This window comes from Pogona vitticeps, chromosome 1 (genome assembly GCF_051106095.1).
Source record: "Pogona vitticeps strain Pit_001003342236 chromosome 1, PviZW2.1, whole genome shotgun sequence".
In the NCBI taxonomy this organism is placed as follows: Eukaryota; Metazoa; Chordata; class Lepidosauria; order Squamata; family Agamidae; genus Pogona; species Pogona vitticeps.
Window position 1 is genome coordinate 233,076,648 of NC_135783.1, and position 22,483 is coordinate 233,099,130.

Genomic DNA, 22,483 nt, shown 5'->3' on the forward strand with positions numbered 1-22,483 from the left:
GATTAAACTTTTTAATGGCTTTGAGTTTTTCTGTGGGGAGAAGACACTTGAACACATCCCAGTTTCTGTATGTTACAACAGCATACCCTCCAGTAATGCACAGAAGAGGTTTTCCCTGAACATTAGTGTCACAGTAAAAAATATGCCTTTCAAAATCCTCAGAGCACCGTAGACCTCTATAACACCCTTTGATAGTTTGAGTCTGTAGTTTTCTCTTACAGCTGACATTTATCCCTGGAAGAGTTGAATTCCAGAGTGAACAGTGGTGCCCCGGAAAACGAATGTAATTCGTTCAGCAAAAATCGCTGTCTTGCAAAAAAAATCGTCTTGTGAGGTTCCCTATGGGAAGAGCCTCGTGGCGCAGTGGTTAAAACGCTGTACTGCAGCTAAAACTGTGCTCACGACCTGGAGTTCAAATCCCAGGTAGCCGGCTCAAGGTTGACTCAGCCTTCCATCCTTCCGAGGTTGGTAAAATGAGTACCCAGCTTGCTGGGGGGGGGGGGCAATGTGTAGCCTGTATAATTAAAATTGTAAACCGCCCGGAGAGTGCTTGTAGCGCTATGGGGCGGTATATAAGTCCAATAAATAAATAAAATAAATAAATAAATGAATGAAATGTATTCGTTTTGCGAGGTATCGGTCTCAGGGGAAAGAAACCCGTCTTGTGAAGCATGGTCATAGAAGAAACTTTCTTGCGAGGCACCATAGCGATCGCAAAAAACAATAGTCTTGCGAGGCACCACTGGGTAGTGGGATATAAAGGAGTAAGTAATTCAATTGCTCTTGCCTAGTTTACCAGAAAATAACTTCGAAACTTGTTTCATCTCTCTTCAGAGGATAATAAACTATTGTTTTCACTCATGGTGAAGTAAACAGAGAAAAATGATGCAGCATTCGTTTGTTTAATTCTACAACCTTTATTTATCTACGTCTTCTACGTATGTTCCATAAGCATAAAGACATTGAAAGTTGTTGTAAATGTAACTTTTTTAAAAAAGGAAAAATCTATATAATTAAAATGCATTTCTTAGCCTTTCAGCATATTTGAACACATATTTAAAAAAGAGTACATTTTCTAAGTGCTCACCCAACTATCTGCCAGTTAAAATCTGTAGAGGAAAATCCACTATTTCTGTGTGTTGCCTTTATGCTGCTGTATTTCTGTAGCTGCCAGTATCTTTTTCCTCCCTCCATTGTGGCTCAGCTGGCTTAGGTGACTCTGCTGGCTGGCATTTTCATATACCACATCAGCCCTTTTATGGGTAAAGAATATTTGTATATCCATTTCTTTGTTTACACATTTTCCTCCTAAGTTGCAAATTCCAATAATAGCAGGCTAATGCATAATCTCGTAGACTCTACTAGAGTAGCAGACAACTTGCTGATAAGGAATATTGTCAATAGATATTCTCCTATCCTAGCAGTGTATTTTCTCCTATCCTAGCAGACTCTGTATTTTCTCCTAGAATCTCCTTTTGTAGTGCCACCCATTCATTTAACATTGCTCTTTACATAATATGCAAACCACATAAAGAAACAATAGATCTCTGGTTAGTTGTCTCTTAGTTAGAGAAATACATGAAATAAGATAGGACTTCATTAATTCCTCTTCAGCGATCTCTAATGGGCATTCAATATGTTACTACCTAAATGGTTACTTTTTTTTTAATTTTTAGAGTTACATCTCTATCCTGAAGTAACCTTTATCAAGCAGTTAATTACTGCTCAAACCTCCACGTTAAAATTACATTTCACATTTCCAGGATTACATGTCTTACACCCTTAATTATTCAATACTTTATGTATAGGTAATAATAAACTTTGACTATCTCTTCTTCCCGTGCCTCTCTGATGAATGTGGGGAAGTCTTGTTTATAGGTTTTCTCTATTGCTCTGTAGTCCAGTTTTGCAATCTTGAGACTAGGCAACTGAAAACAGGGACACACACACACACACACACACACATATACACACACACACACATATCATGTTGTACTGTGATCTTTGCTTTTGCAGTGGCAAAATGGTTTTGATATTCCTAGAGTGTTATTTGAATTGAAGTCTTGCCTCTGATCATTACCTAAATTGTAAGTGCTTTCCAAAACTGCGACTATTTTATATCACTGCACTTTATATTTAGCATGCCAAGTATATTCGTGTTCCATGCTGGTTTGGATTTATGGGTTTCAATTTGTTAATTTAATATATTATCTTTTATTATGTCTAAATGGTTGAAACAAATAATAATATACAGTAGTTGTTTACTGCTAATCCTGTAGAATAGTGGAAAATACTATGTTAACCCTTATTTTCCACATTTCATTTGCTGTCTTCTACTGGATGGAATTAAACATCCAGAAGAGCAGATAATCTTAGGCATTTACCCAGAGGCACTAGCAAAATTCTTCTGCTAGTGTGGCGGTAGTTATGTTAATAGAAGTCTCATTTTTATCCTATATTCATGGTGGGTGTTCCTTTTCCCTGGTGTATTTCTTGTGCCATATAGAGTGACACAAACTATATTTAGGTCAGGAAGCAAAAAGGATCAAAAGCGAAATGAACAGTGAGATTTATGGATGCATATAATTAAGTGAAATAACTGTGCGTCATTTTAGATACGACTGTTGAGCATTGGTTTACAAAAATGAAATTATATTTATTCTTGCAAAACCATTTGCCATGGCTGTCTCTATAGCTGGAAACTTGCTAAAAGGAAACTGTAACAATTAATGAAGCCAACAAGAAATTTAGTCACCTGTTGGTTCTGTCCAGCACTGGTCAAATGGATTTCCCTTTCATCTCTTCCCTCTTGCCTGGTCACTGATGTGAATCTAATAAAAGCCTCTGTCAATCCTCTGGAACAGGTTGGCGGGGGTGGACTAGAGCAGACGTCAGTGAAGAAGGATCTGACTCAATGTGGCTGGACACTGAATCTCTCAAAATTCCTTTACTGCAGGGTAAAATGGTATAGCAAACAGAAAAAACTAGCAAATACAGTAGGGAAACTACCCTCACCTCCTACATCTGCAGGATCAGTGTCTACCGTTTCACTTATCCACAGTCAGAAAATATTAAAAATATTAAAAGAAAAATTCCATAAATATGTATTTCCACAATGTAGTTACCAGAGCTGGCCTTTTTAGAGAGACTCAATGCTATGTATAGGATTCACTATACAGTGGTGCCTCGCTTAACGGGCGCTCCATTTAGCGATGAAACCACATAGCGACGAAGATTTTGCGATCGCAAAAGTGATCGCCTTTCGATGTTTCCTATGCGTTTTTTCGACCTGTTTCACTTACTGATCATCGTAAAACAAAGATTTTTTAACAGCTGATCAGCAGTTCCAAAATGGCCGTTGGGTAAAAAAAATGGTCGCCTGCTGTGTTTTTGCATGGACTCCTCACTTAAGAGGCAGCGAAAATGGCTGCCGTATGGAGGATTTTCGCTTTAAGGTAATTTTTTTTGCCCATAGGAACACATTAAACAGGTTTTAATGCATTTCTATGGGCTTTTTAAAATTGCATAGTGACGAAATCACTTAGCAGTGATTTTTGCTGCACGGATTAACGTCGCTATTTATTATTTATTTTATTTATTTAATTTATATGCTGCCCACTCTACCCAGAGGTCTCTGGGCGGCTTACAATAATTAAAATTCAGTACAATAAAATGATTAAAATACAATTAAAATACAATTAAAATTGCCATCATCAGGACCCACAGTTGTTATTTCAATTAAAAGCCTTCTGGAACAGGAAGGTTTTGACCTGGCGCCGAAATGTCATCAACGTCGGCGCCAGACGAATTTCAGTTGGGAGGGCGTTCCATAATCTGGGGGCAGCAGCTGAGAAGGCCCTTTGTCTACAAGCCATCCCTCTTACCTCTTTGAGGTATGCGAGGCACTACTGTAGAAATATACATTTGTGTCATTACCAGAACTGGCCACCAGAGGGAGCCAGAGACCATACTACGTGTAGTGTTCACTATTATCCGTGGTTTTCAGCATCTGTGAGGGACTTGGAACCAATCCCCCATAGATACAGGGACCCTACAGCATTGAATACAAAGTAGAAAATAAAGTAGAAAATAAAATATTATTACTTGGGCCTGTGTCTGTTGATGGAAGCATTTAGACTTTTCATTTTAATAGGAGTTCTTAATGTTTGAAACGGACTTATTCTCAAACTGAAATTGGCTTCAAAACCATGTAAAGGAAGACATTGGAGCTATTTTTGCACAAAAAGATTGTTCTCCAGTCATTATCTAATATGTCCTTTTAATTACTGTTCAAGAACTCTTATTTTGCTATTTAGTACGATAGTGTATTAACACCTCCTCTCAGAGTACTAGGCATATCGCTGTAGTGACCCTCGCAGAATTGCTGTAGAATTTTCACTCAGAAAAGAAATAAATTAAAAAGGCTCTTCATTAATGCTTGGCTCAGTGCCAATGAGGGTTTGCAGCTGGATGATAGAGAAACACCATTGGACATTGAAGAGACAGAGGTTTCTCCTGCTCTTTTTCTGCTGTTCATTTCATCTCTTGCTCTCCACCTGTTTTGTTGTATGCTGTCAAACTAAAGTACACCCTATTTCCCCTATACTGTGTGCAGGAGTGTCTCTCACGCTTTTCAAAACCTCCTGGTAAGTATGTGGAGGCCTGGCCATAGCATATGGGCAGTGGGAACGTGGCCCCAATTGTCCGATTGTCCTTTCCTTCACCTCCCTCAGCATGGAGGATAAATGGAGGGAAAAACCTAGATGACCATGGAGATTCTCTTTCACCTTAGGAATGAAATTTCCTTCCCTCCCTCCCTTTGTGTGTGTATGTGTGTGTAGGAAAACGAGAAAAACTTTTTTTTTCTAGAACTGGAAAGTAAAGAAAGCAAGCATGGCTTGCCCATAAAGGTCATTTAGAGAAGTGTGCAACTTAACCCTGTGTTAACTGTAGCCAGTGGCGAAAGTGGAGCTGATAGCAGACAAATGGAAAAGAAGAAGTTAGCGCTCACCACTCAGTTCTGCTATCCGTTCAAAGGTGCAGGAGCAATTTCCTTGTTGCATCCTAGGAATTGCTATTCTCACTAAATACCCCCATGCACCCCTAGAACCGGGATCAGGGAACTTACAATGGCATCTGAGGCAGAAAATTCTATTGGGATTCATCCTGGTGCTAAATGTACAGTAATAATAAATTGAATATTGAGCAATCTGCTGCTCTTTCAAAAACCTCTGACATTCAGAGTCAGCATCTTGAGGTAGCCACCTCGTTTGGCCTAACAGTAAGGCTGGCCTTGAGACCCAAAAATAAAAGAAAGAGAAATCTGGTCACAAGCGGGCTGCTCATCATCTCCTGAACCTTGAAAACAGGAATGGGAAATTTAGTATCAATATTGTATTGGAATGTCATCACAGTGGCCATGATGAGGTGTTATATTGTGTTCAGAATGATGAAATGGTCTTCCTTGCTTGCGTCCTTCGGTCAGGAAGGTGTTTTTGAGGTCTTCTGTTACGTTGTTTGTGCATAGTTAAAAACAATGAGCCTGTCTGCCATAAGAGGATTGATCACAAAGAAAGAAACTGTTTTTTCGTTTTCAGCATGGGGCCTGTGTAGTATCATGGCTCGTTGATGCAGAAAGGATCTGTGTCTAGATAGGTAGCAGTTTTAATCTGAGGCTGGAAAATCAACAGAATCATGTGGTGTCTTCAGAGCACAGAACAGAATCCTGTTCATTCTGCCTGTGGAGCACCCACAATTTCTAGTTTACTGTTGCACAAACTGGTGACCGTCTCCATAGGAATATGCAGGGCGTTTGCAAGGTAGTGGTAGGTACTTCGTTGCATAAGCTGTGAAGCAGTCCTACTGTGCATGCAACGGATTCTGGCCAAATGGGTTTGTTGGTGCCTAAAATATCATGGAGTCCATCTTTGGGAACATTCAGTCTCATTTGGAAGACTTAGAATTTTGATTCTGAGCCTCTGTCAGTTCCCCAACGGGTTCTATGTGATTGATATAAAAACAAATGTTTAAAAATGCAGGGGTTGCCATGAGATTTACCAGCTTTAACGGAAGGTTGGGTAAGGTGATGCTATAAAAAGGGCAGTAATTGTACTCAGGAGACAGCTATACTATGAATGCTGATTTCTTCATAAGGAATGCTGGAAGGGTAAACTATTTGAATTCATTTATCTTGAAGTCTATGTGTAAGGAATGAGATAAGTGTTAACATATATTTTAAAAATAAGTAAATTGACATCTTATAACCCCCACTCCACTGCCTGCCACTGGGTTGGCAGGGTGGTGGGACTTTGCTAGATTTCTGTGGCCAGTCATGATAAGTTCTCTTGGTGTTTATTCAGAGTCGATTTGGGAGGAATTCAGGAACCAGAGTGAAGGCTCTACTGCTAAATGTGTCTGTCACATTTCCTTCCTTTTAAAATTCAGCCTGTAATTGCCATCCATTGCCTATTACCAGTGGCATCAAAGGTTTTACTTAGTTACACTGTCACTTGCAAGTGTCATTTTGACTTGCTGTTACATGAAAAAATGTCAGATTTTGCAGCATCTCGTTGCTAGAGTTCGTTTATTCTGGTGCTTTGGCCTGTGAGGCGTTGTCTTCTGAAAGGGGGGGGATGCATGACTGGAATACAATCTTGATTTTAACAGATGCTCACAAGTTTTGAATGAACTGAATTTCAGTTTCTGTAAACAAATTGCGGGCATTGAGAATTTCCCAGACGTTTCTGTAGATTGATTCATGCACTGCACAATGGAGTGGGTGTCCAGATATCTACTGTGATGTGATGTTTTATATCTGTTGCCATGATCTTTACCATAAAAAAAAAACAGGTGGAGAATTTATGCGAATTCAACATACAGTATATCACCATATCTTCAGATGTATTTACTGCACAGTCACACTTTGTTTTGTCTCTTGGTGTAAATCACGCTGTACTATGATATAAGATGACTGTTCATAGCAAGTTTGGAAAGAGGCTTCCCATAGGCAAGGGTAGAAGGAAGAGAAACATGGACAAGCAAATACGTTCTTCAGCGCACAGCTTCAGGGATGTTGTGTCGGAATGGGAGGCTTGTTGAAAACAATGCTGGACTATATGGTTCTTGTCTGCTTAAGAACAGATCTTAGCTATTAGTTCTTCTGTAAGTGACCTGAGTTTACGTGAAATGATAAGCTTATATTTCTAGTTGTCACCACCATTAGTTAGGCATCCTTCAGTCTCGAAAGACTATGGTAGCGTGCTCTGTATGGAGGACTTGGAACAGCGTCTAGTGTGGCTGAAGAGGCCAATTCGAGAGTGACAATCTCTTCCACACTGAAGACAAATCCTATCTGTCCCCTGTCCAGCTCCCTGGTTTTGCTGCTTTTGTGATTTCCTCTTTGCCTCGGCCTGCTGGGCAAGGGTCGCTTCAAATTGGGAGAGGCCGCGATGCAGTGCCTGCCTCCAGGCTGAACGCTCAGATGTCAGGGTTTCCCATCTGTTGAGGTCTATTCCTAAGGCCTTCAGATCTCGCTTGCAGACGTCCTTGTATCGCAGCTGTGGTCTCCCTCTGGGGCGATTTCCCTGCACTAATTCTCCTTACAGGAGGTCCTTTGGAATCCGACCATCAGCCATTCTCACGACGTGCCCAAGCCAACGTAGACGTCGCTGTTTCAGTAATGTATTCATGCTGAAAATTCCAGCTCGTTCTAGGACTACTCGGTTTGGGACTTTGTCCTGCCAGGTGATGCCAAAAATCCGTCAGAGGCAACGCATATGGAACGTGTTCAGCTTCCTCTCCTGCCGTGCACAAAGGGTCCAGGACTCGCTGCAGTACAGGAGTGTGCTTAGGACACAGGCTCTATAGACTTGGATCTTTGTATGTGTCGTCAGTTTCTTATTGAGCCATACTCTCTCTGTGAGTCTAGAGAACATGGTGGCTGCTTTGCCAATGCGTTTATCCAGCTCGACATCCAGAGAGAGGGTGTCAGAGATTGTTGAGCCAAGGTACACAAAGTCATGAACAACCTCCAATTCTTGTGTGGAGATGGTAATGGAGGGAGGTGAGTCCACGCCCTGGCCCATGACTTGTGTTTTCTTCAGGCTGATTGTTAGTCCAAAGTCTTGGCAGGCCTTGCTGAAACGATTCATGAGTTGTTGGAGGTCTTCAGCAGAGTGGGCAACGATGGCTGCATCATCTGCGAAGAGGAAGTCCCGCATGCATTTCAGTTGGACTTTGGTCTTTGCTCTCAATCTAGAGAGATTAAAGAGCTTTCCGTCTGATCTAGTCCGGAGATAGACACCCTCGGTTGCAGTTCCAAAGGCATGCTTCAGCATGACAGCAAAGAAGATCCCAAACAGGGTTGGCGCAAGGACACAGCCTTGTTTTACTCCGCTTCGGATGTCAAAGGGATCTGATGTTGAGCCATCAAAAACTACAGTGCCCTTCATTTCCTCATGAAAGGACCTGATGATATTAAGGAGTTGAGGTGGACATCCAATCTTGGGAAGTATTTTAAAAAGTCCGTCCCTGCTAACCAAGTCAAAGGCCTTTGTGAGATCTATGAAGGCCACAAAGAGTGGCTGTTGTTGTTCCCTGCATTTCTCCTGCAGCTGTCGGAGGGAGAATACCATGTCAGTGGTGGATCTATTAGCTCGAAATCCGCACTGTGATTCTGGATAGTCTCTGTCTGCAAGCACCTGGAGCCTCTTCAGAACAACACGGGCAAGCAGCTTCCCTACAACGCTAAGAAGAGAGATGCCACGGTAGTTATTGCAGTCACCCCTGTCTCCTTTGTTCTTGTACAATGTGACAATGTTTGCATCCTTCATGTCCTGTGGTACTCCACCTTCCCTCCAGCAGAGACAAAAGATTTCATACAGTTCGGTGGTGATGATCTCCTTACAGCATTTCAGCACTTCAGCAGGGATGTTATCCTTTCCAGGTGCCTTGCCGGAGGCGAGGGAGTCCAAGGCCGCTTTTATTTCTGCTAGGGTTGGTTCGCTGACCAGCTCTTCCAAGACAGGTAGGCACTCAATGTTATTTAATGCTTCTTCGGTTACTACATTCTCTCTGGAATATAGCTCAGAGTAGTGCTGTACCCAGCGTTCCATCTGCTGTGCTCAGTCCTGGATGAGCACACCTGTAGCAGACTTCAAGGGAGCAGATTTCTTCTGTATTGGACCTAAGGCCTGCTTGATACCGTCATACATTCCTTTGATGCTACCTGTGTCCGCTGCTAACTGTATATGAGAGCAGAGCTGGAGCCAATAATCATTGGAGCATCTCCTGGCAGCCTGTTGGACTTGGCTGCGAGCAGCTCGAAGAGCTTGCAAGTTGTACTCGCTAGGACAGGCTTTGTATGCTGCTAGTGCTCTTCTCTTAATCTCGATGGCTGGCATTAACTCCTCTGAGTGGGCTTCGAACCAGTCAGCCATCTTTTGGGTCTTCTTGCCAAAGGTGGACAAGGCGGTGTTATAGACAGTGTTCTTGAAGTGTTCCCATCGTTCAGGTGCATTTGCATTAGCCGGACCTGGGAGGGCTTCCTCAAGTGCTTGGGCAAATTCTTTCACTTTTCTTTGATCGCGAGTCTTGCTGATGTCAATACGTGGTCTTCCTTCCTTTTTCGTGTGATATACTCTCTTTGTTCGCAGTTTTACTCTACTACACACCAGGGAGTGATCAGTATCACAATCAGCACTCTGGTAACTGCATGTGATCGTAATACTAGGAAGGCTGGAACGTCTAGTGAGGATTAGATCGAGCTGATGCCAATGCTTGGATCTTGGATGTCTCCAGGAAACTCTGTGTTGCAGCTTCGTGTTAAAGAATGTGTTGCTGACGCAAAGACCATAATGGCAGCAAAGCTCCAGCAAGCGTTGGCCATTTTCATTTATCTTTCCAATGCCAAAACGACCTAGACAAGTGGGCCAAGAATTATGGTCAGCACCAACTCTAGCGTTAAAGTCTCCAAGAATGAACAGTGCCTCTCTTTCAGGGACTTTTTTGATAGTAGCTGCCAGATCGTCATAGAATTTGTCTTTCACTTCTGGAGTGGATGACAGTGTTGGTGCATATGCACTAATGAGGGTTACTGGTCCTGCTGATGAGTGGAGCTGCAGAGACAGGATTCTTTCACTCCCCACAGTAGGTGGAACAATGCATCTCAAAAGAGTATTTCTGACTGCAAAGCCAACACCATATTCCCTGGTCTCATTCGATGGTTTTCCCTGCCAGAAGAATGAGAAGTTTTTTTCTTTGACAGATCCCGAGTCTGGCAATCTTATCTCTTGCAGGGCAACAATGTCCATCTGCAGTCTACTCAGTTCCATGTCAATGACAGCTGTCTTGCGCACATCGTCTATTTCTTGCAGGTCGTTAGGAAAGCCGTAGTCAGGAAAGCCAGGGGTCATTGTCCTTACATTCCAGGTGCCCAGCTTTAGGGCAGGCGTTTTCTTACGATTGTTGCATGGTGCACAGTTATCGATCTGCTTGTCGGGTTTGACCATAAACCCCACGCACCCCATGAAGTTAACAGACCGTGGCGAGGTAGCACCTTACTGGCTGGGGGCTGCCCAGCTTAAGGCGGGCGGTATCTACCTGGTGAGGTGTAATGACCTCTTCCACCGTCAGAAGTAGCCCCTGGCATCATGCTCTACGCCAATTGAGCAAGGACTTATAACAGGTAACTGCTACTTCCCGTGTTGATTCGACGCTGTATGCGAAGCTGGAGTGTCCTCTCCAGAGCACGAAGCCTGGGTAAAATAATATGGAGGATAGGCTGTTACCCAAGCAGCAAATCCCCCCTCTCCATGTCACTGAAATAGTCCAGTGGAAAGGCAAGAGCCAGTACAATTGGTTCCAGTGATGTCACAGGAGTTGGCGGAATGATATAAACTGCCTCCGGGACTCCGGCTCTGGATTTTGCCTCGAGGTTATCTCCTGAAGCCCTTTCCATAAGTGGATATAGCCACAAGGCAGTGGAGGTTTGAAGTCGGAGTTTTCCTTCTCCTAGATGGGCTGCCTTCCAGGGCTGACGAGCCCCACCTACCCGGCCTCCTCTCTAATAGTGTGGAAGTGTTCTGTGTTAGTTGTCATTCCAATGTATCAAATTTCGGTAAAGATAGGATTCGAAAATTTAGTACGCCATTTGACACGCTCTCCTGCTCAGCCTCCTTCAAAGCTAAAACTCTACCTTCCCACAGGCCGTGCATATCTACCATGTTAAGGACGGAGATAGGATCGTAGATAGAATAGGAGTATTTGACAGAGAATAAGCCAGAAAAGCCCATAACAGCCAGTACCTGTGCTTCCTTCCTAGACAAAACTTCCTGAGGAAATGGAGGAAAGCTCTCCTGGGAGGTCCCAATTTAACCATGCGGTGGGGGGGAGACAGAGAGAATAAGCCAGAAAAGCCCATAACAGCCAGTACCTGTGCTTCCTTCCTAGACAAAACTTCCTGAGGAAATGGAGGAAAGCTCTCCTGGGAGGTCCCAATTTAACCATGCGGTGGGGGGGGGAGACAGAGAGAATAAGCCAGAAAAGCCCATAACAGCCAGTACCTGTGCTTCCTTCCTAGACAAAACTTCCTGAGGAAATGGAGGAAAGCTCTCCTGGGAGGTCCCAATTTAACCATGCGGTGGGGGGGGGGAGACAGAGAGAATAAGCCAGAAAAGCCCATAACAGCCAGTACCTGTGCTTCCTTCCTAGACAAAACTTCCTGAGGAAATGGAGGAAAGCTCTCCTCGGAGGTCCCAATATAACCATGCGGTGGGGGGGGGGGGGGAGACAGAGAGAATAAGCCAGAAAAGCCCATAACAGCCAGTACCTGTGCTTCCTTCCTAGACAAAACTTCCTGAAGAAAATGGTCCTGAGGTAATGGTCACCACCATTACCACCATCATTTTATGTAGGGCCATGACTGTACATAGCTCTGTACAGAAAAGTTGAAGTAAAAGCTCTCCACCCCAAGAGACCTAAAATCTAAAACCAATGTGAGGAAAACCACATCATCGTCATAGTAATAAGAATAGTAATAATTATGATGATGGTGCAAAATAATACAAGTGAAACCAATATTTCAAAGTGCACGATCCAAATAGAAATAAAAATGAAGAGCTGTGGCCTTTGCCACTAAGGTCAATCAGGACCCCACTTTCCCAAGCCAGGTGGAAATGCACCGAACAAAGAAGCAAGGGCAGATGCCATGGAGCCCATCGGTCGTTGAAAACTTCAGCACAGAATGATCCAAGCCAGATGTAGGATGATTTGTCGGGATGAGGAATTATGTTCCCCACCCCCATAAAACAGACTGCTTTAATGAGAAAAAGGAATTTCTATGGCAGACACCATACATCATTGCAAAATGGCATCTGCATTTATATATGTATGCTTGTTTTCCAGATGATTCTACAGTCAACGCTAAACAGTTCCTTGCTATACAGATGCCAATGTGTTTTCTTCTTTGTTGTAAGCAAACTAAACAAGGTTCTCCTTTATCTTCTTTCTTTCTTCTTGCATGTTGTTTGCACGCATTTCAATCAAAAAAAAAAATGCCAACATATAGATGTATGCAAATTTTTTTTAAAAAAAGAGAGAGCCACCTAGCCAAAATAAAACACTAATATCAAGGGGAGATGGATGCACATACTTAATGGTTTCTTGTTGAAATCAATGAGACCTGAAAGTGCTTCATTAATTTTGGCATCACTAAAATTTCCTTGCAGAATTTAGTACAGTGCCCACTGAGTAGATTATAAACATAAAATGCCCAGAAGTGGCATGTGGTTCCTCCCATATTACCTCATAAAAAGAAATGCTCTTCGAAGTCTCTTTGCTGAATAAGCTTTTCAAGGGTTGACCCTTACAAAGAGTGACCCTTGCAGACCTTTGCAGGTTTTTCCACTGTACTTTTGGAGTTCATTTTTTCTGTTGTTGCTAAATGAGCAGTCAAATACACTGTCTTGCTATGCATGTTCAGTGAGTTAATGTCTCTGCAATGTATTAAGCGAAACCTTATGTATAGTGTGGGTGCACTGTAATATTTTTGTTTGTAGTTCCATTGAGGTTGTTGACATTATCATGGACTTCCCATCGTTTCTGTGGAAAGCTTAGTTGCTGAATAACATCATTTGGCTAGCCCAGCATTTCTCCCATCTTTCGCTAAGCTGACTTTTCCTGCCAGCCCCCAGGAAGCTGGGACAGTGTGCTTTCCCACTGGAAATGTACCCATTTATTTTCAGAGCTCACAGCTGTCTCAGCTGAACAGTGAAAGAGGCATAGATTGGCTGGAGTTTGACATTTTACCATTGCCTCTGCTTACATTTTGGGTTGATTTCTCTGAACTGGGCTTATTTCAGAAAGAGAGAGAGAGAGCGTCTTTCAGAATCAGAACATCTAGTATACTGTTCCCATCAATGGTGGGTACTGTGAGCATGGAGGAGTTGCAAGAATTAGAATATTTGCTCATTTTGGCCTTCTAACAATCTTAAGCAACACATAACGTTTGAGGATTCTTGTCTTTCCCATCTTGGCCACTAGCCATTAATAATATTTTCCCTTGCATTTGAGACTGGTGTCACTGTTTGGTCTGAATACAGTGGTCAGGATATGGAAGAAAACCTTAAATCAAACACATCCAGTTTTTCCCCATCAATCCGTTCTTTGTTTCATTAAGCCGGCCTGAGAACATTCTGAAATACCGAAGACAGTATCAATAGTATGGTGGCAGAAGGAGCTGTACTTTGAAGGCTTTATTGGCTAAACGACCTGACTGAATTGACTGCATTATTATTCAGTTTCATATGCTGATCAATTTCATTTTGATTTTATAGAAACAATTAATCTCAGATAATTGTTGCAACATACAGAAAATAAGAAATGTTCCATAATGCATAGCACACAAACAGTGTGGAAATTAAAAGAGAAAAATTATTCAGACCCTGTTAAGTAACTACATCTTATTCCCCCAGGTGGATTTTTAATTGGATTTTACTCAAAGCCGTCATGTGTGAAGAAGCTTTTGCTGTAGGTAGCATCATTATAAACAATAAAAGCACATCATCTGCAGACTGGTCCAACTGTGCCTTTTTACTATACACTTTTATCATTGTGTGTTCATATTTCCTAGTTTGTATTGAATTTGTATCTGATCCTGGAAATTTTGTCCCAGCTATGCCTATTTGAAATGGCACACTGTTTTAACCCATTGTACTGAACTGTGAAATTAGAAAACTCAACGTTTGGATGTTGCCCGTCAGAGAAAGTGGGGCATCCAAAGTTGAAAATGTCCTTTTTGGAATATATAGTTTGAAAAGGATTTTCCATCAGACCCCAACGAAATTATATTAGATATATGGGCTTTTATACCACGATATATTGTCTGACAGGAGTACGACAAGGCTGTATATTGTTTCCCTGCTTATTTAACTTATATGCAGAATACATCATGCGAAAGGCTGGACTGGAGGAATCCCAAGCCGGAATCAAGATTGCCAGAAGAAATATCAACAACTTCCGATATGCAGATGATACCACTCTGATGGCAGAAAGTGAGGAGGAATTAAGGAACCTCATAATGAGGGTGAAAGAGGAGAGTGCAAAAAACAGTCTGAAGCTGAACATCAAAAAAACTAAGATCATGGCCACTGGTCCCATCACCTCCTGGGAAATAGAAGGGGAAGTGATGGAGGCAGTGACAGATACTTTCCATGATCACTGCAGATGGGGACAGCAGCCACGAAATTAAAAGACGCCTGCTTCTTGGGAGGAAAGCGATGACAAACCTTGACAGCATCTTAAAAAGCAGAGACATCACCTTGCTAACAAAAGTCTGCATAGTCAAAGCTATGGTTTTTCTTGTAGTGACATATGGAAGTGAGAGCTGGACCATAAAGAAAGCTGACTGCCGAAGAATTGATGCTTTTGAACTGTGGTGCTGGAGGAGGCTCTTGAGAGTCCCCTGGACTCCAAGGAGAACAAACCTATCAATTCTAAAGGAAATCAAGCCTGAGTGCTCCCTGGAAGGACAGATCCTGAATCTGAGGCTCCAATACTTTGGCCATCTCATGAGAAGAGAAGACTCCTTGGAAAAGACCTTGATGTTAGGAAAGTGTGAAGGCAAGAGGAGAAGAGGACGACAGAGGATGAGATGGCTGGACAGTGTCTGCGAAGCAACCAACATGAATTTGACTCAACTCCGGGAGGCAGTGGAAGATAGGAGGGCCTGGCGTGCTCTGGTCCATGGGGTCATGAAGAGTCGAACATAACTGAACAACTAAACGACGATGATATTGTCTGATAATGTAAAGTAAATACTCTTTATTTTCCACTTTTATATGTTAGAGAATGTGACAGCCTCCTCTCACGTCACAAAGGAGGTGTCACGTCACTCTTACATACACACTTTATACGCTGCCACCAACCACACACATATCTGACTCCTCAGACAATGGTATGGATTTTAAAAATAAAAATGATTGTTTATTGATTCAACATAAGTAATAGTAAATCACTGTATTAACTAAATAAGGCAATCAGTATAATAAAGTATCCCCTCACACACTATCTCTCTCTCAGACCTTCACTAACACAGTACCTCATAACATGCACATGCCCTAAGTCCCTAACCAGACCCTAACTAAGTCCCTGTCTAACTCACTCATCATGCACTCCCCCTTATATACCTTAGCTCCTCCCTCTGAAGTCCCACCTCCTGTCCCGCTATAGGCAGATGAACTCCAGCCATAGCAATGACAGGCAGGTGACATCATCGCAGCCGTCACAGAGAATATATTGATCATTTGGGCTCTTGAAGTCCAAATACAAAATTCTTCTAGGAACCAATATATATTCTATATGCTGGTTATATGATAAAACAACATACTGTTTCGAATATTTTTATATTTTGTGTATGGTATAATCAGTCCATACATAGAATAGGCAGACAAAGTTTTAAAATATACAAGAAACCATAACAAACAGCAACTCTACAGCCTGTGACAGCTTGAATAAGGTCTGTCCCAGAATATTGTGAAGGGTAGCTATCCCATTGCTTTCCCCCGTTTTTCTTTTCCTACAGTGAATAATTAACCTCTAAATCGAAGTAAGAGCTTAAGTGTCATGGAAGAAAGATCTCTCTTTTTTAAATGAACATTTTTAAAAGAAAACATGATTTATACCAGTCACTCCTTGATCTTTTGGGAAGAAGTCTGCAAATTACAAGGCATTTAGGACCCAGAAAGTTCATGGGAAAAATGAGCAGGGAAAAGCAGCAATAAACATAGTGACCCTTAAGACCTTTCTCTCCCTATCCAGCTATATTTAGGTTCACAGTCAAGCCAGGGTAGTTAGTTAATGGTTGAAGCATCTTGGCTTGCGTAGCTTATTTTCCCCACAGGACCACATGCCTCTTTACCATTTTCATCAACTGTAGATTTTTACATCAGAGAAGATTTCAAGATGACATCTTACTCAGATCAGGGCAGGCTTGTGAGGACCAGGAACTGCAAAAATCCCAACCCATAAGAAGGTGAGATATAAATATATTTTTTGGTGCTGTCAGTTGATGGTTCTCAAATAGGCAAGATGGATTTGGGTGCACAATTGTTCAGGAGAATTGTGTTTAGCAGTTGTACACTAGGCACAGTCTTGGAGTGTTTCTAACTCTGTAAACATAATTAAAACTCTCCTCATACTGCTCATAAGCTCTGGGGTAAAAATTAGCCAGATTATATTAAAGTTTTGCCAGGAACATTGTCAGGGTGTGTGTGGAGATATTGAGGTGTGTTGAATCAAATGTGTCCTTGATGTTTTGGAAAACTGCAACTTTCCAAAGCAAGAGGGTTATGCAACAGCTAGCATTTTGTCCTTTGTAATTTTTTTATCCTGTCATAATTTCCATGTAAATTACAATTCTAGGTCTTAAATAAAGCATTTCTTTCATCAAATACTCCACATATAAGAGGTAGAATACCACAAATGTTGAAGTGAGCTTCAAATTATTAGGATGCATTCAGGCTTTATGCTTACTTTTAAAAATATATATTTAAAACTTAGGTTCAGAATTTTTAGGTGCCACAACTAATTTCTGGTTTCCTGGCAATATATAACTTGCAGATATATATTAAAATAAAAAAACTAAAATGTTAATGATGTTTTTGGTCATGTATTTCATAACTGCAAAGATAACCCTTTTTTGCCATCTTGATAATGTATTGTTTTGGAATTAATCGTTATAATTATATTAAAGTTTTAATTGTATTTTTTAAATGATTTTATACCTGTTATATTGATGTGTTTTTATCTATGTAAGCCGCCCCGAGTAGACATTGTTTAGAGGGGTGGGTAAAAATCTAATAAATAAAATAAAAATAAATAAAAGAAACCCTAAAAGCAACAAGAGAGTTTACAACTAATATAATTACACCATTCTGTATAGGAAAAATGTACATATTTCGTTACAAAAATGTAAATCCATATCTTACATAAACAGGCTGCAGTTCTAGAATGCCTGGAGGCTATTGGACAATTAACCTCACCCAAATCCAAGAGGTAAATGAATATGAGCACTATTGGGATAAGCAAAACCCCCTGGTTATTTGGGATCTCTGTTTAGAGTGATGCAAAGGAGAGTAGGATCCCATGGTGCCATGGTGTGGCATGGTACAGTACAACTCTCATGCAACCAAAGCAATTAGCACTGTCAGTTGCAACTGTATCCCTGGACTGTCCATTCATGTGATTGTTAGCCAGGAGTGCTAGATGGACCTAAAAGGACCTCTAGTCTGAGGAAGATCAAAGTAGCTCTGATACCCTGCCCTTGGCTGCTGGAAACCTTTTCCACCCACTCTTCCATATTGTGCTTTGTTCTGTATTTAGAACATTCCTGGCTGATGAGGATTTTAATTTTTCCATTCTGTTTTCATTTTTCAATTCAGTTAGGTCTACATTTTTCATTTTATTTTCTCACAACTTGGAGGTAAAGTGGCAGAAGGCATAGGTTAGTTCAAGTTTCTTTATTTGATCATGTCAGAAGCAACACAGTACAATTAATAAATATATCAGATAATTTTCACCTATCGTAGTAGTGGGTAACGTCAACAGCATTTGTGATCATTAGTGTCAAATGTTCTGTGGTACATGTTGAGGGTCATGGAGTACACTGACATAAGTGTGAGAATTCCTGTTTTTCTCCGCACTCACAAAGAACTGTGTTGGTGCAAAAGCCTTATATTTTTAGGTTTACCTTGTTGTTGTTTAGTCATGTCCGACTCTTTGTGACCCCATGGACCAGAGCATGCCAGGCCCTCCTGTCTTCCACTGCCTCCGGAATTGGGTCAAATTCATGTTGGTAGCTTCGGTGGCACTGTCCAACCATATCATCCTCTGCCGTCCCTTTCTCCTCTTTCCTTCACACTTTCCTAACAAGGTTTACCTTAGTTCTGTTTATTCCAGTCTGTAGCCTATTAAGTGACTTCTGAGTAACCCAGTTCTCATCAAAAGTCTGACCAACAAAGAAGCACTAAAGCAAATTAATATATATAAAAGAAATCAAAATCATATAAATGGCAGTAAGCTGGAATCATTTGATCATGTTATGGGAAACAATCTGTACAGTACAGATTATCTGGAATTTGAGTCATGGCAACTGGACTTCTTTCTTATTAGGCTGAAACATTTCGCTACTCATCCAAGTAGCTTCTTTAGTCTACTTGGGTGAGTAGTGAAATGTTTCAACCTAATAAAGAACGAAGTCCATTTGCCATGACTTCCAGATAACCTCACCTGGATGACTGAGAATTTTCACAGAAATGGTTACAGCTAGCAATTTGGGGTAAGATGTATGAAAAAAGAAGGGAATTTGACACACACATGCATGTGCCAATTTCTTCAGAAAGGAGAAAGGCACTAGTTTTGTACAGAGATATTTTGCATGAATTGTGAAAGCTTCAATGAAAAAAGGTCTTATTGTTTTATCCGTGAGGCAAGACAGCTCATGTGGTCAATAAACTCTTGTATTGACGTAGCATTTGGGCCATCAGAAGCCACTACAGCCACTGTCACCTTTCCTCTTTATATTTGGTCCCTCTTATCTCTTGGGCCATAAAAAGTACAACATTTAAACTGTCAAATATATAAGCATGAAGTTTTAAAGCTGTAGCACATTGATGGGAAGATGAAAACGCAGTTCATGAAAGCCAGAACAAAAGCCAAGCATGTTTGATAATTGTTTGTTGGAACAAATTGTATTAAATTCTTAAATAAGCAAATACAAATTTTTGAAGAAGAACAAAAAGCTACTGGAGAAAGCAAAACATGAAAAAGCTAAAGGCATCCAGTAATATCCAGTTTTGTTCCTCATCATCAGATGACACTATTAAGTAACCAAATGTCTTCCCCTAAATTTTGGATGAAGTTCATATTTCTGTTTTTTTTAAAATTTCTGCAGCTTGTGTGTGTGTGTGTGTGTGTGTGTGTGTGAGAGAGAGAGAGAGAGAGAGAGAGAGAGAGAATTAGTCTAATAACTTTCTTGCATTGTATGTTTGCAGTTTATTTATAAAACAAGCATGAACATCAATTTTTGTAATAAAATACATCTATGATTTTTGTACACAGGAACCCCATGATTTAATCATACAAGCTGCATGCTGTTTATCTCTTCATTATTGATTTTAGTTGCAACAATTGCCCTCTCTTCTGTTTCTTAGTTTTCGGTGTGATAAAGACGGAATGATAGTTTTAATTTCTAGAGTTGGTAATTTCTTTATTTAAAGGCACGAGGCGAACCTGCTTCCCTGTATTGTTAAATTGGACCAGAATTTTCATTCTGTAGGGTAAGGTGGGGAAAGAGGACGTTTCTGTTGATTCCTAAACTTTTTACATACCTACAAAGGGGCACAGATCTTCACGGTTTCTACAGTGATGTTCTACCATGTCGTTACAGCGATTCAGCAAAGCCTAAACCAGACGCATTCTATAGCCACCCTTGTCCGTTTTATAAAAATCTTGCACAGATGGTGTGATTTTTCTGATGTAGGTTTTTCCAGATTTTTTTTTTTTAAAAAAACTTAGCTGCTCTCATGTAACCTTCCTGAGCATTTTTGTTCCCCAAGATCAAGGATTGAGCTACCCCCCTGGTCTCCTGGTAGCTGGACATATTGGAGGTTATTGAGAATAATCCCAGCTGTTAAACGAGTTTTCAAAGGGTGGCGGAGGCAACACTTAGAAACAACTTTGGACTAAATGGACCTTTGACAATGTTTATATTCCTGGGGACAGAGGACTAGACGACAGATGGCCTCCTGCCATTCTTCTTTAGCATTCCAGAAGCCCCGGCCCTGCTGCATGATAACTCTTGCGCTGTCATTTATTCCCATTTCATATCATTTCAGGATCGTTTATTTTTAAGCCTTCTGGCAGTGATGCAAAGAACAGTGTGGTGGGACTCTGGGCTCTTCCCTTAAACACCCACACTGATTGACAGACTGTTTTCAATACAAAATCATTTCGGTACTCATTTTGCCAAGCAGCTCTGGGGAGTTGCTATGGAGTGGGTGGGGAAGTGTCAAAAGCCTGGCTTGTTTGTGCGCACGTATGTTTTCCCTTCACCTAAAGATGCCATTTGGATCACAGCTTTCATCAGGTAGTGTAAAACCTTGACAAGTTGTTGTTGCTGCTACTGAAAATGGAGCCTTTTATAGGGTTCCATTAATGTCCCCCCCCCAAAAAAACCTTGTATCATTATTTTGGGACGGGGACACTGTAAGTTACTTTAATGTTTGGACTTAAAGATTAATTCAGTTTAGGTTAGAGGGTTTTTAAAAATTGTTATAGTCAAGGTACATATGTAACATTCAACTCATACAATATAAGACTCGCAGGATGAGGTCAAAGAATGTTAATCCATTGTGATCAGTTGAGCAAGTCTTCATGTATCAGCATGTGATACAGGAGAAGTTACCCCTTCATTTGAGTTTCGTCGTCGTTTAGTTGTGTCCGACTCTTCGTGACCCCATGGACCAGAGCACGCCAGGCCCTCCTATCTTCCACTGCCTCCCGGAGTTGTATCAAATTCATTCTGGTAGCTTCGATGACATTGTCCAACCATCTCATCCTCTGTCGTCCCCTTCTCCTCTTGCCTTCACACTTTCCTAACATTAAGGTCTTTTCCAAGGAGTCTTCTCTTCTCATGAGATGGCCAAAGTATTGGAGCCTCAGCATCAAGATCTGTCCTTACAGTGAGCACTCAGGGTTGATTTCCTTCAAAATGGATAGGTTTGTTCTCTTTGCAGTCCAGGGGACTCTCAAGAGTCTCCTTCAGCACCACAATTCAAAAGCATCAATTCTTCGGCCGTCAGCTTTCTTTATGGTCCAGCTCTCACTTCCATACATCACGACAGGGAAAACCAGAGCTTTGACTATGCGGACTTTCATTGGCAAGGTGATGTCTCTGCTTTTTAGGATGCTGTCAAGGTTTGTCATCGCTTTCCTCCCAAGAAGCAGGCGTCTTTTAATTTCGTGGCTGCTGTCTCCATCTGCAGTGATCATGGAGCCCAAGAAAGTAAAATCTGTCACTGTCTCCATCTCTTCCCCTTCTATTTCCCAGGAGGTGATGGGACCAGTGGCCATGATCTTAGTTTTTTTGATGTTGAGCTTCAGACAGTTTTTTGCACTCTCCTCTTTCACCCTCATTACGAGATTCCTTAATTCCTCCTCACTTTCTGCCATCAGAGTGGTATCATCTGCATATCGGAGATTGTTGATATTTCTTCTGGCAATCTTGATTCCGGTTTGGGATTCCTCCAGTCCAGCCTTTCGCATGATGTATTCTGCATATAGGTTGAATAAGCAGGGGGACAATTTACAGCCGTGTCGTACTCCTTTCCCAATTTTGAACCAGTTAGTCGTTCCATATCCAGTTCTAACTGTTGCTTCCTGTCCCACATACAGGTTTCTCAGGAGATAGATAAGGTGGTGAGGCACTCCAATTTCTTTAAGGACTTGCCATAGTTTGTTGTGGTCCACACAGTCAAAGGCTTTTGCATAGTCAATTAAGCAGAAGTAGATATTTTTCTGGAACTCTCTGGCTTTCTCTATAATCCAGCACATGTTAGCAATTTGGTCTCTAGTTCCTCTGCCCCTTCGGAATCTAGCTTGTACCTCCGGACGTTCTCGGTCCACATACTGTTGTAGCCTACCTTGTAGGATTTTGAGCATAACCTTGCTAGCGTGTGAAATGAGTGCAATTGTATGGTAGCTGGAGCATTCTTTGGCACTGCCCTTCTTTGTGATTGGGATGTAGACTGATCTTTTCCAGTCTGGCCACTGTTGAGTTTTCCAAACTTGCTGTCATATTGAATGTAACACCTTAACAGTGTCATCTTTTAAGTTTTTAAATAGTTCAACTGGAATGCCATTACCTCCACTGGCCTTGTTGTTAGACAAGCTTTCTAAGGCCCACTTGACTTCACTCTCCAGGATGTCT

General features: G+C 41.4%; 1 protein-coding gene across 9 annotated transcripts in view; it reads left to right on the plus strand.

Annotated features, from left to right (window-relative positions):
* SEMA5B (semaphorin 5B) overlaps positions 1-22,483 on the plus strand; it is a 506,649-nt gene that overhangs the window by 106,829 nt on the left and 377,337 nt on the right. Inside the window, exon 1 of one of the 9 annotated variants that reach the window (XM_078376415.1) lies at positions 16,337-16,528. The exons of 7 other annotated variants lie outside the window; for them this stretch is intronic. The gene's annotated coding sequence lies outside the window, so the exon portion shown is untranslated. Of the gene's footprint in view, positions 1-16,336; positions 16,529-22,483 lie in introns of those variants that run through there. One more of the 9 variants, XM_078376480.1, reaches the window with a different exon arrangement.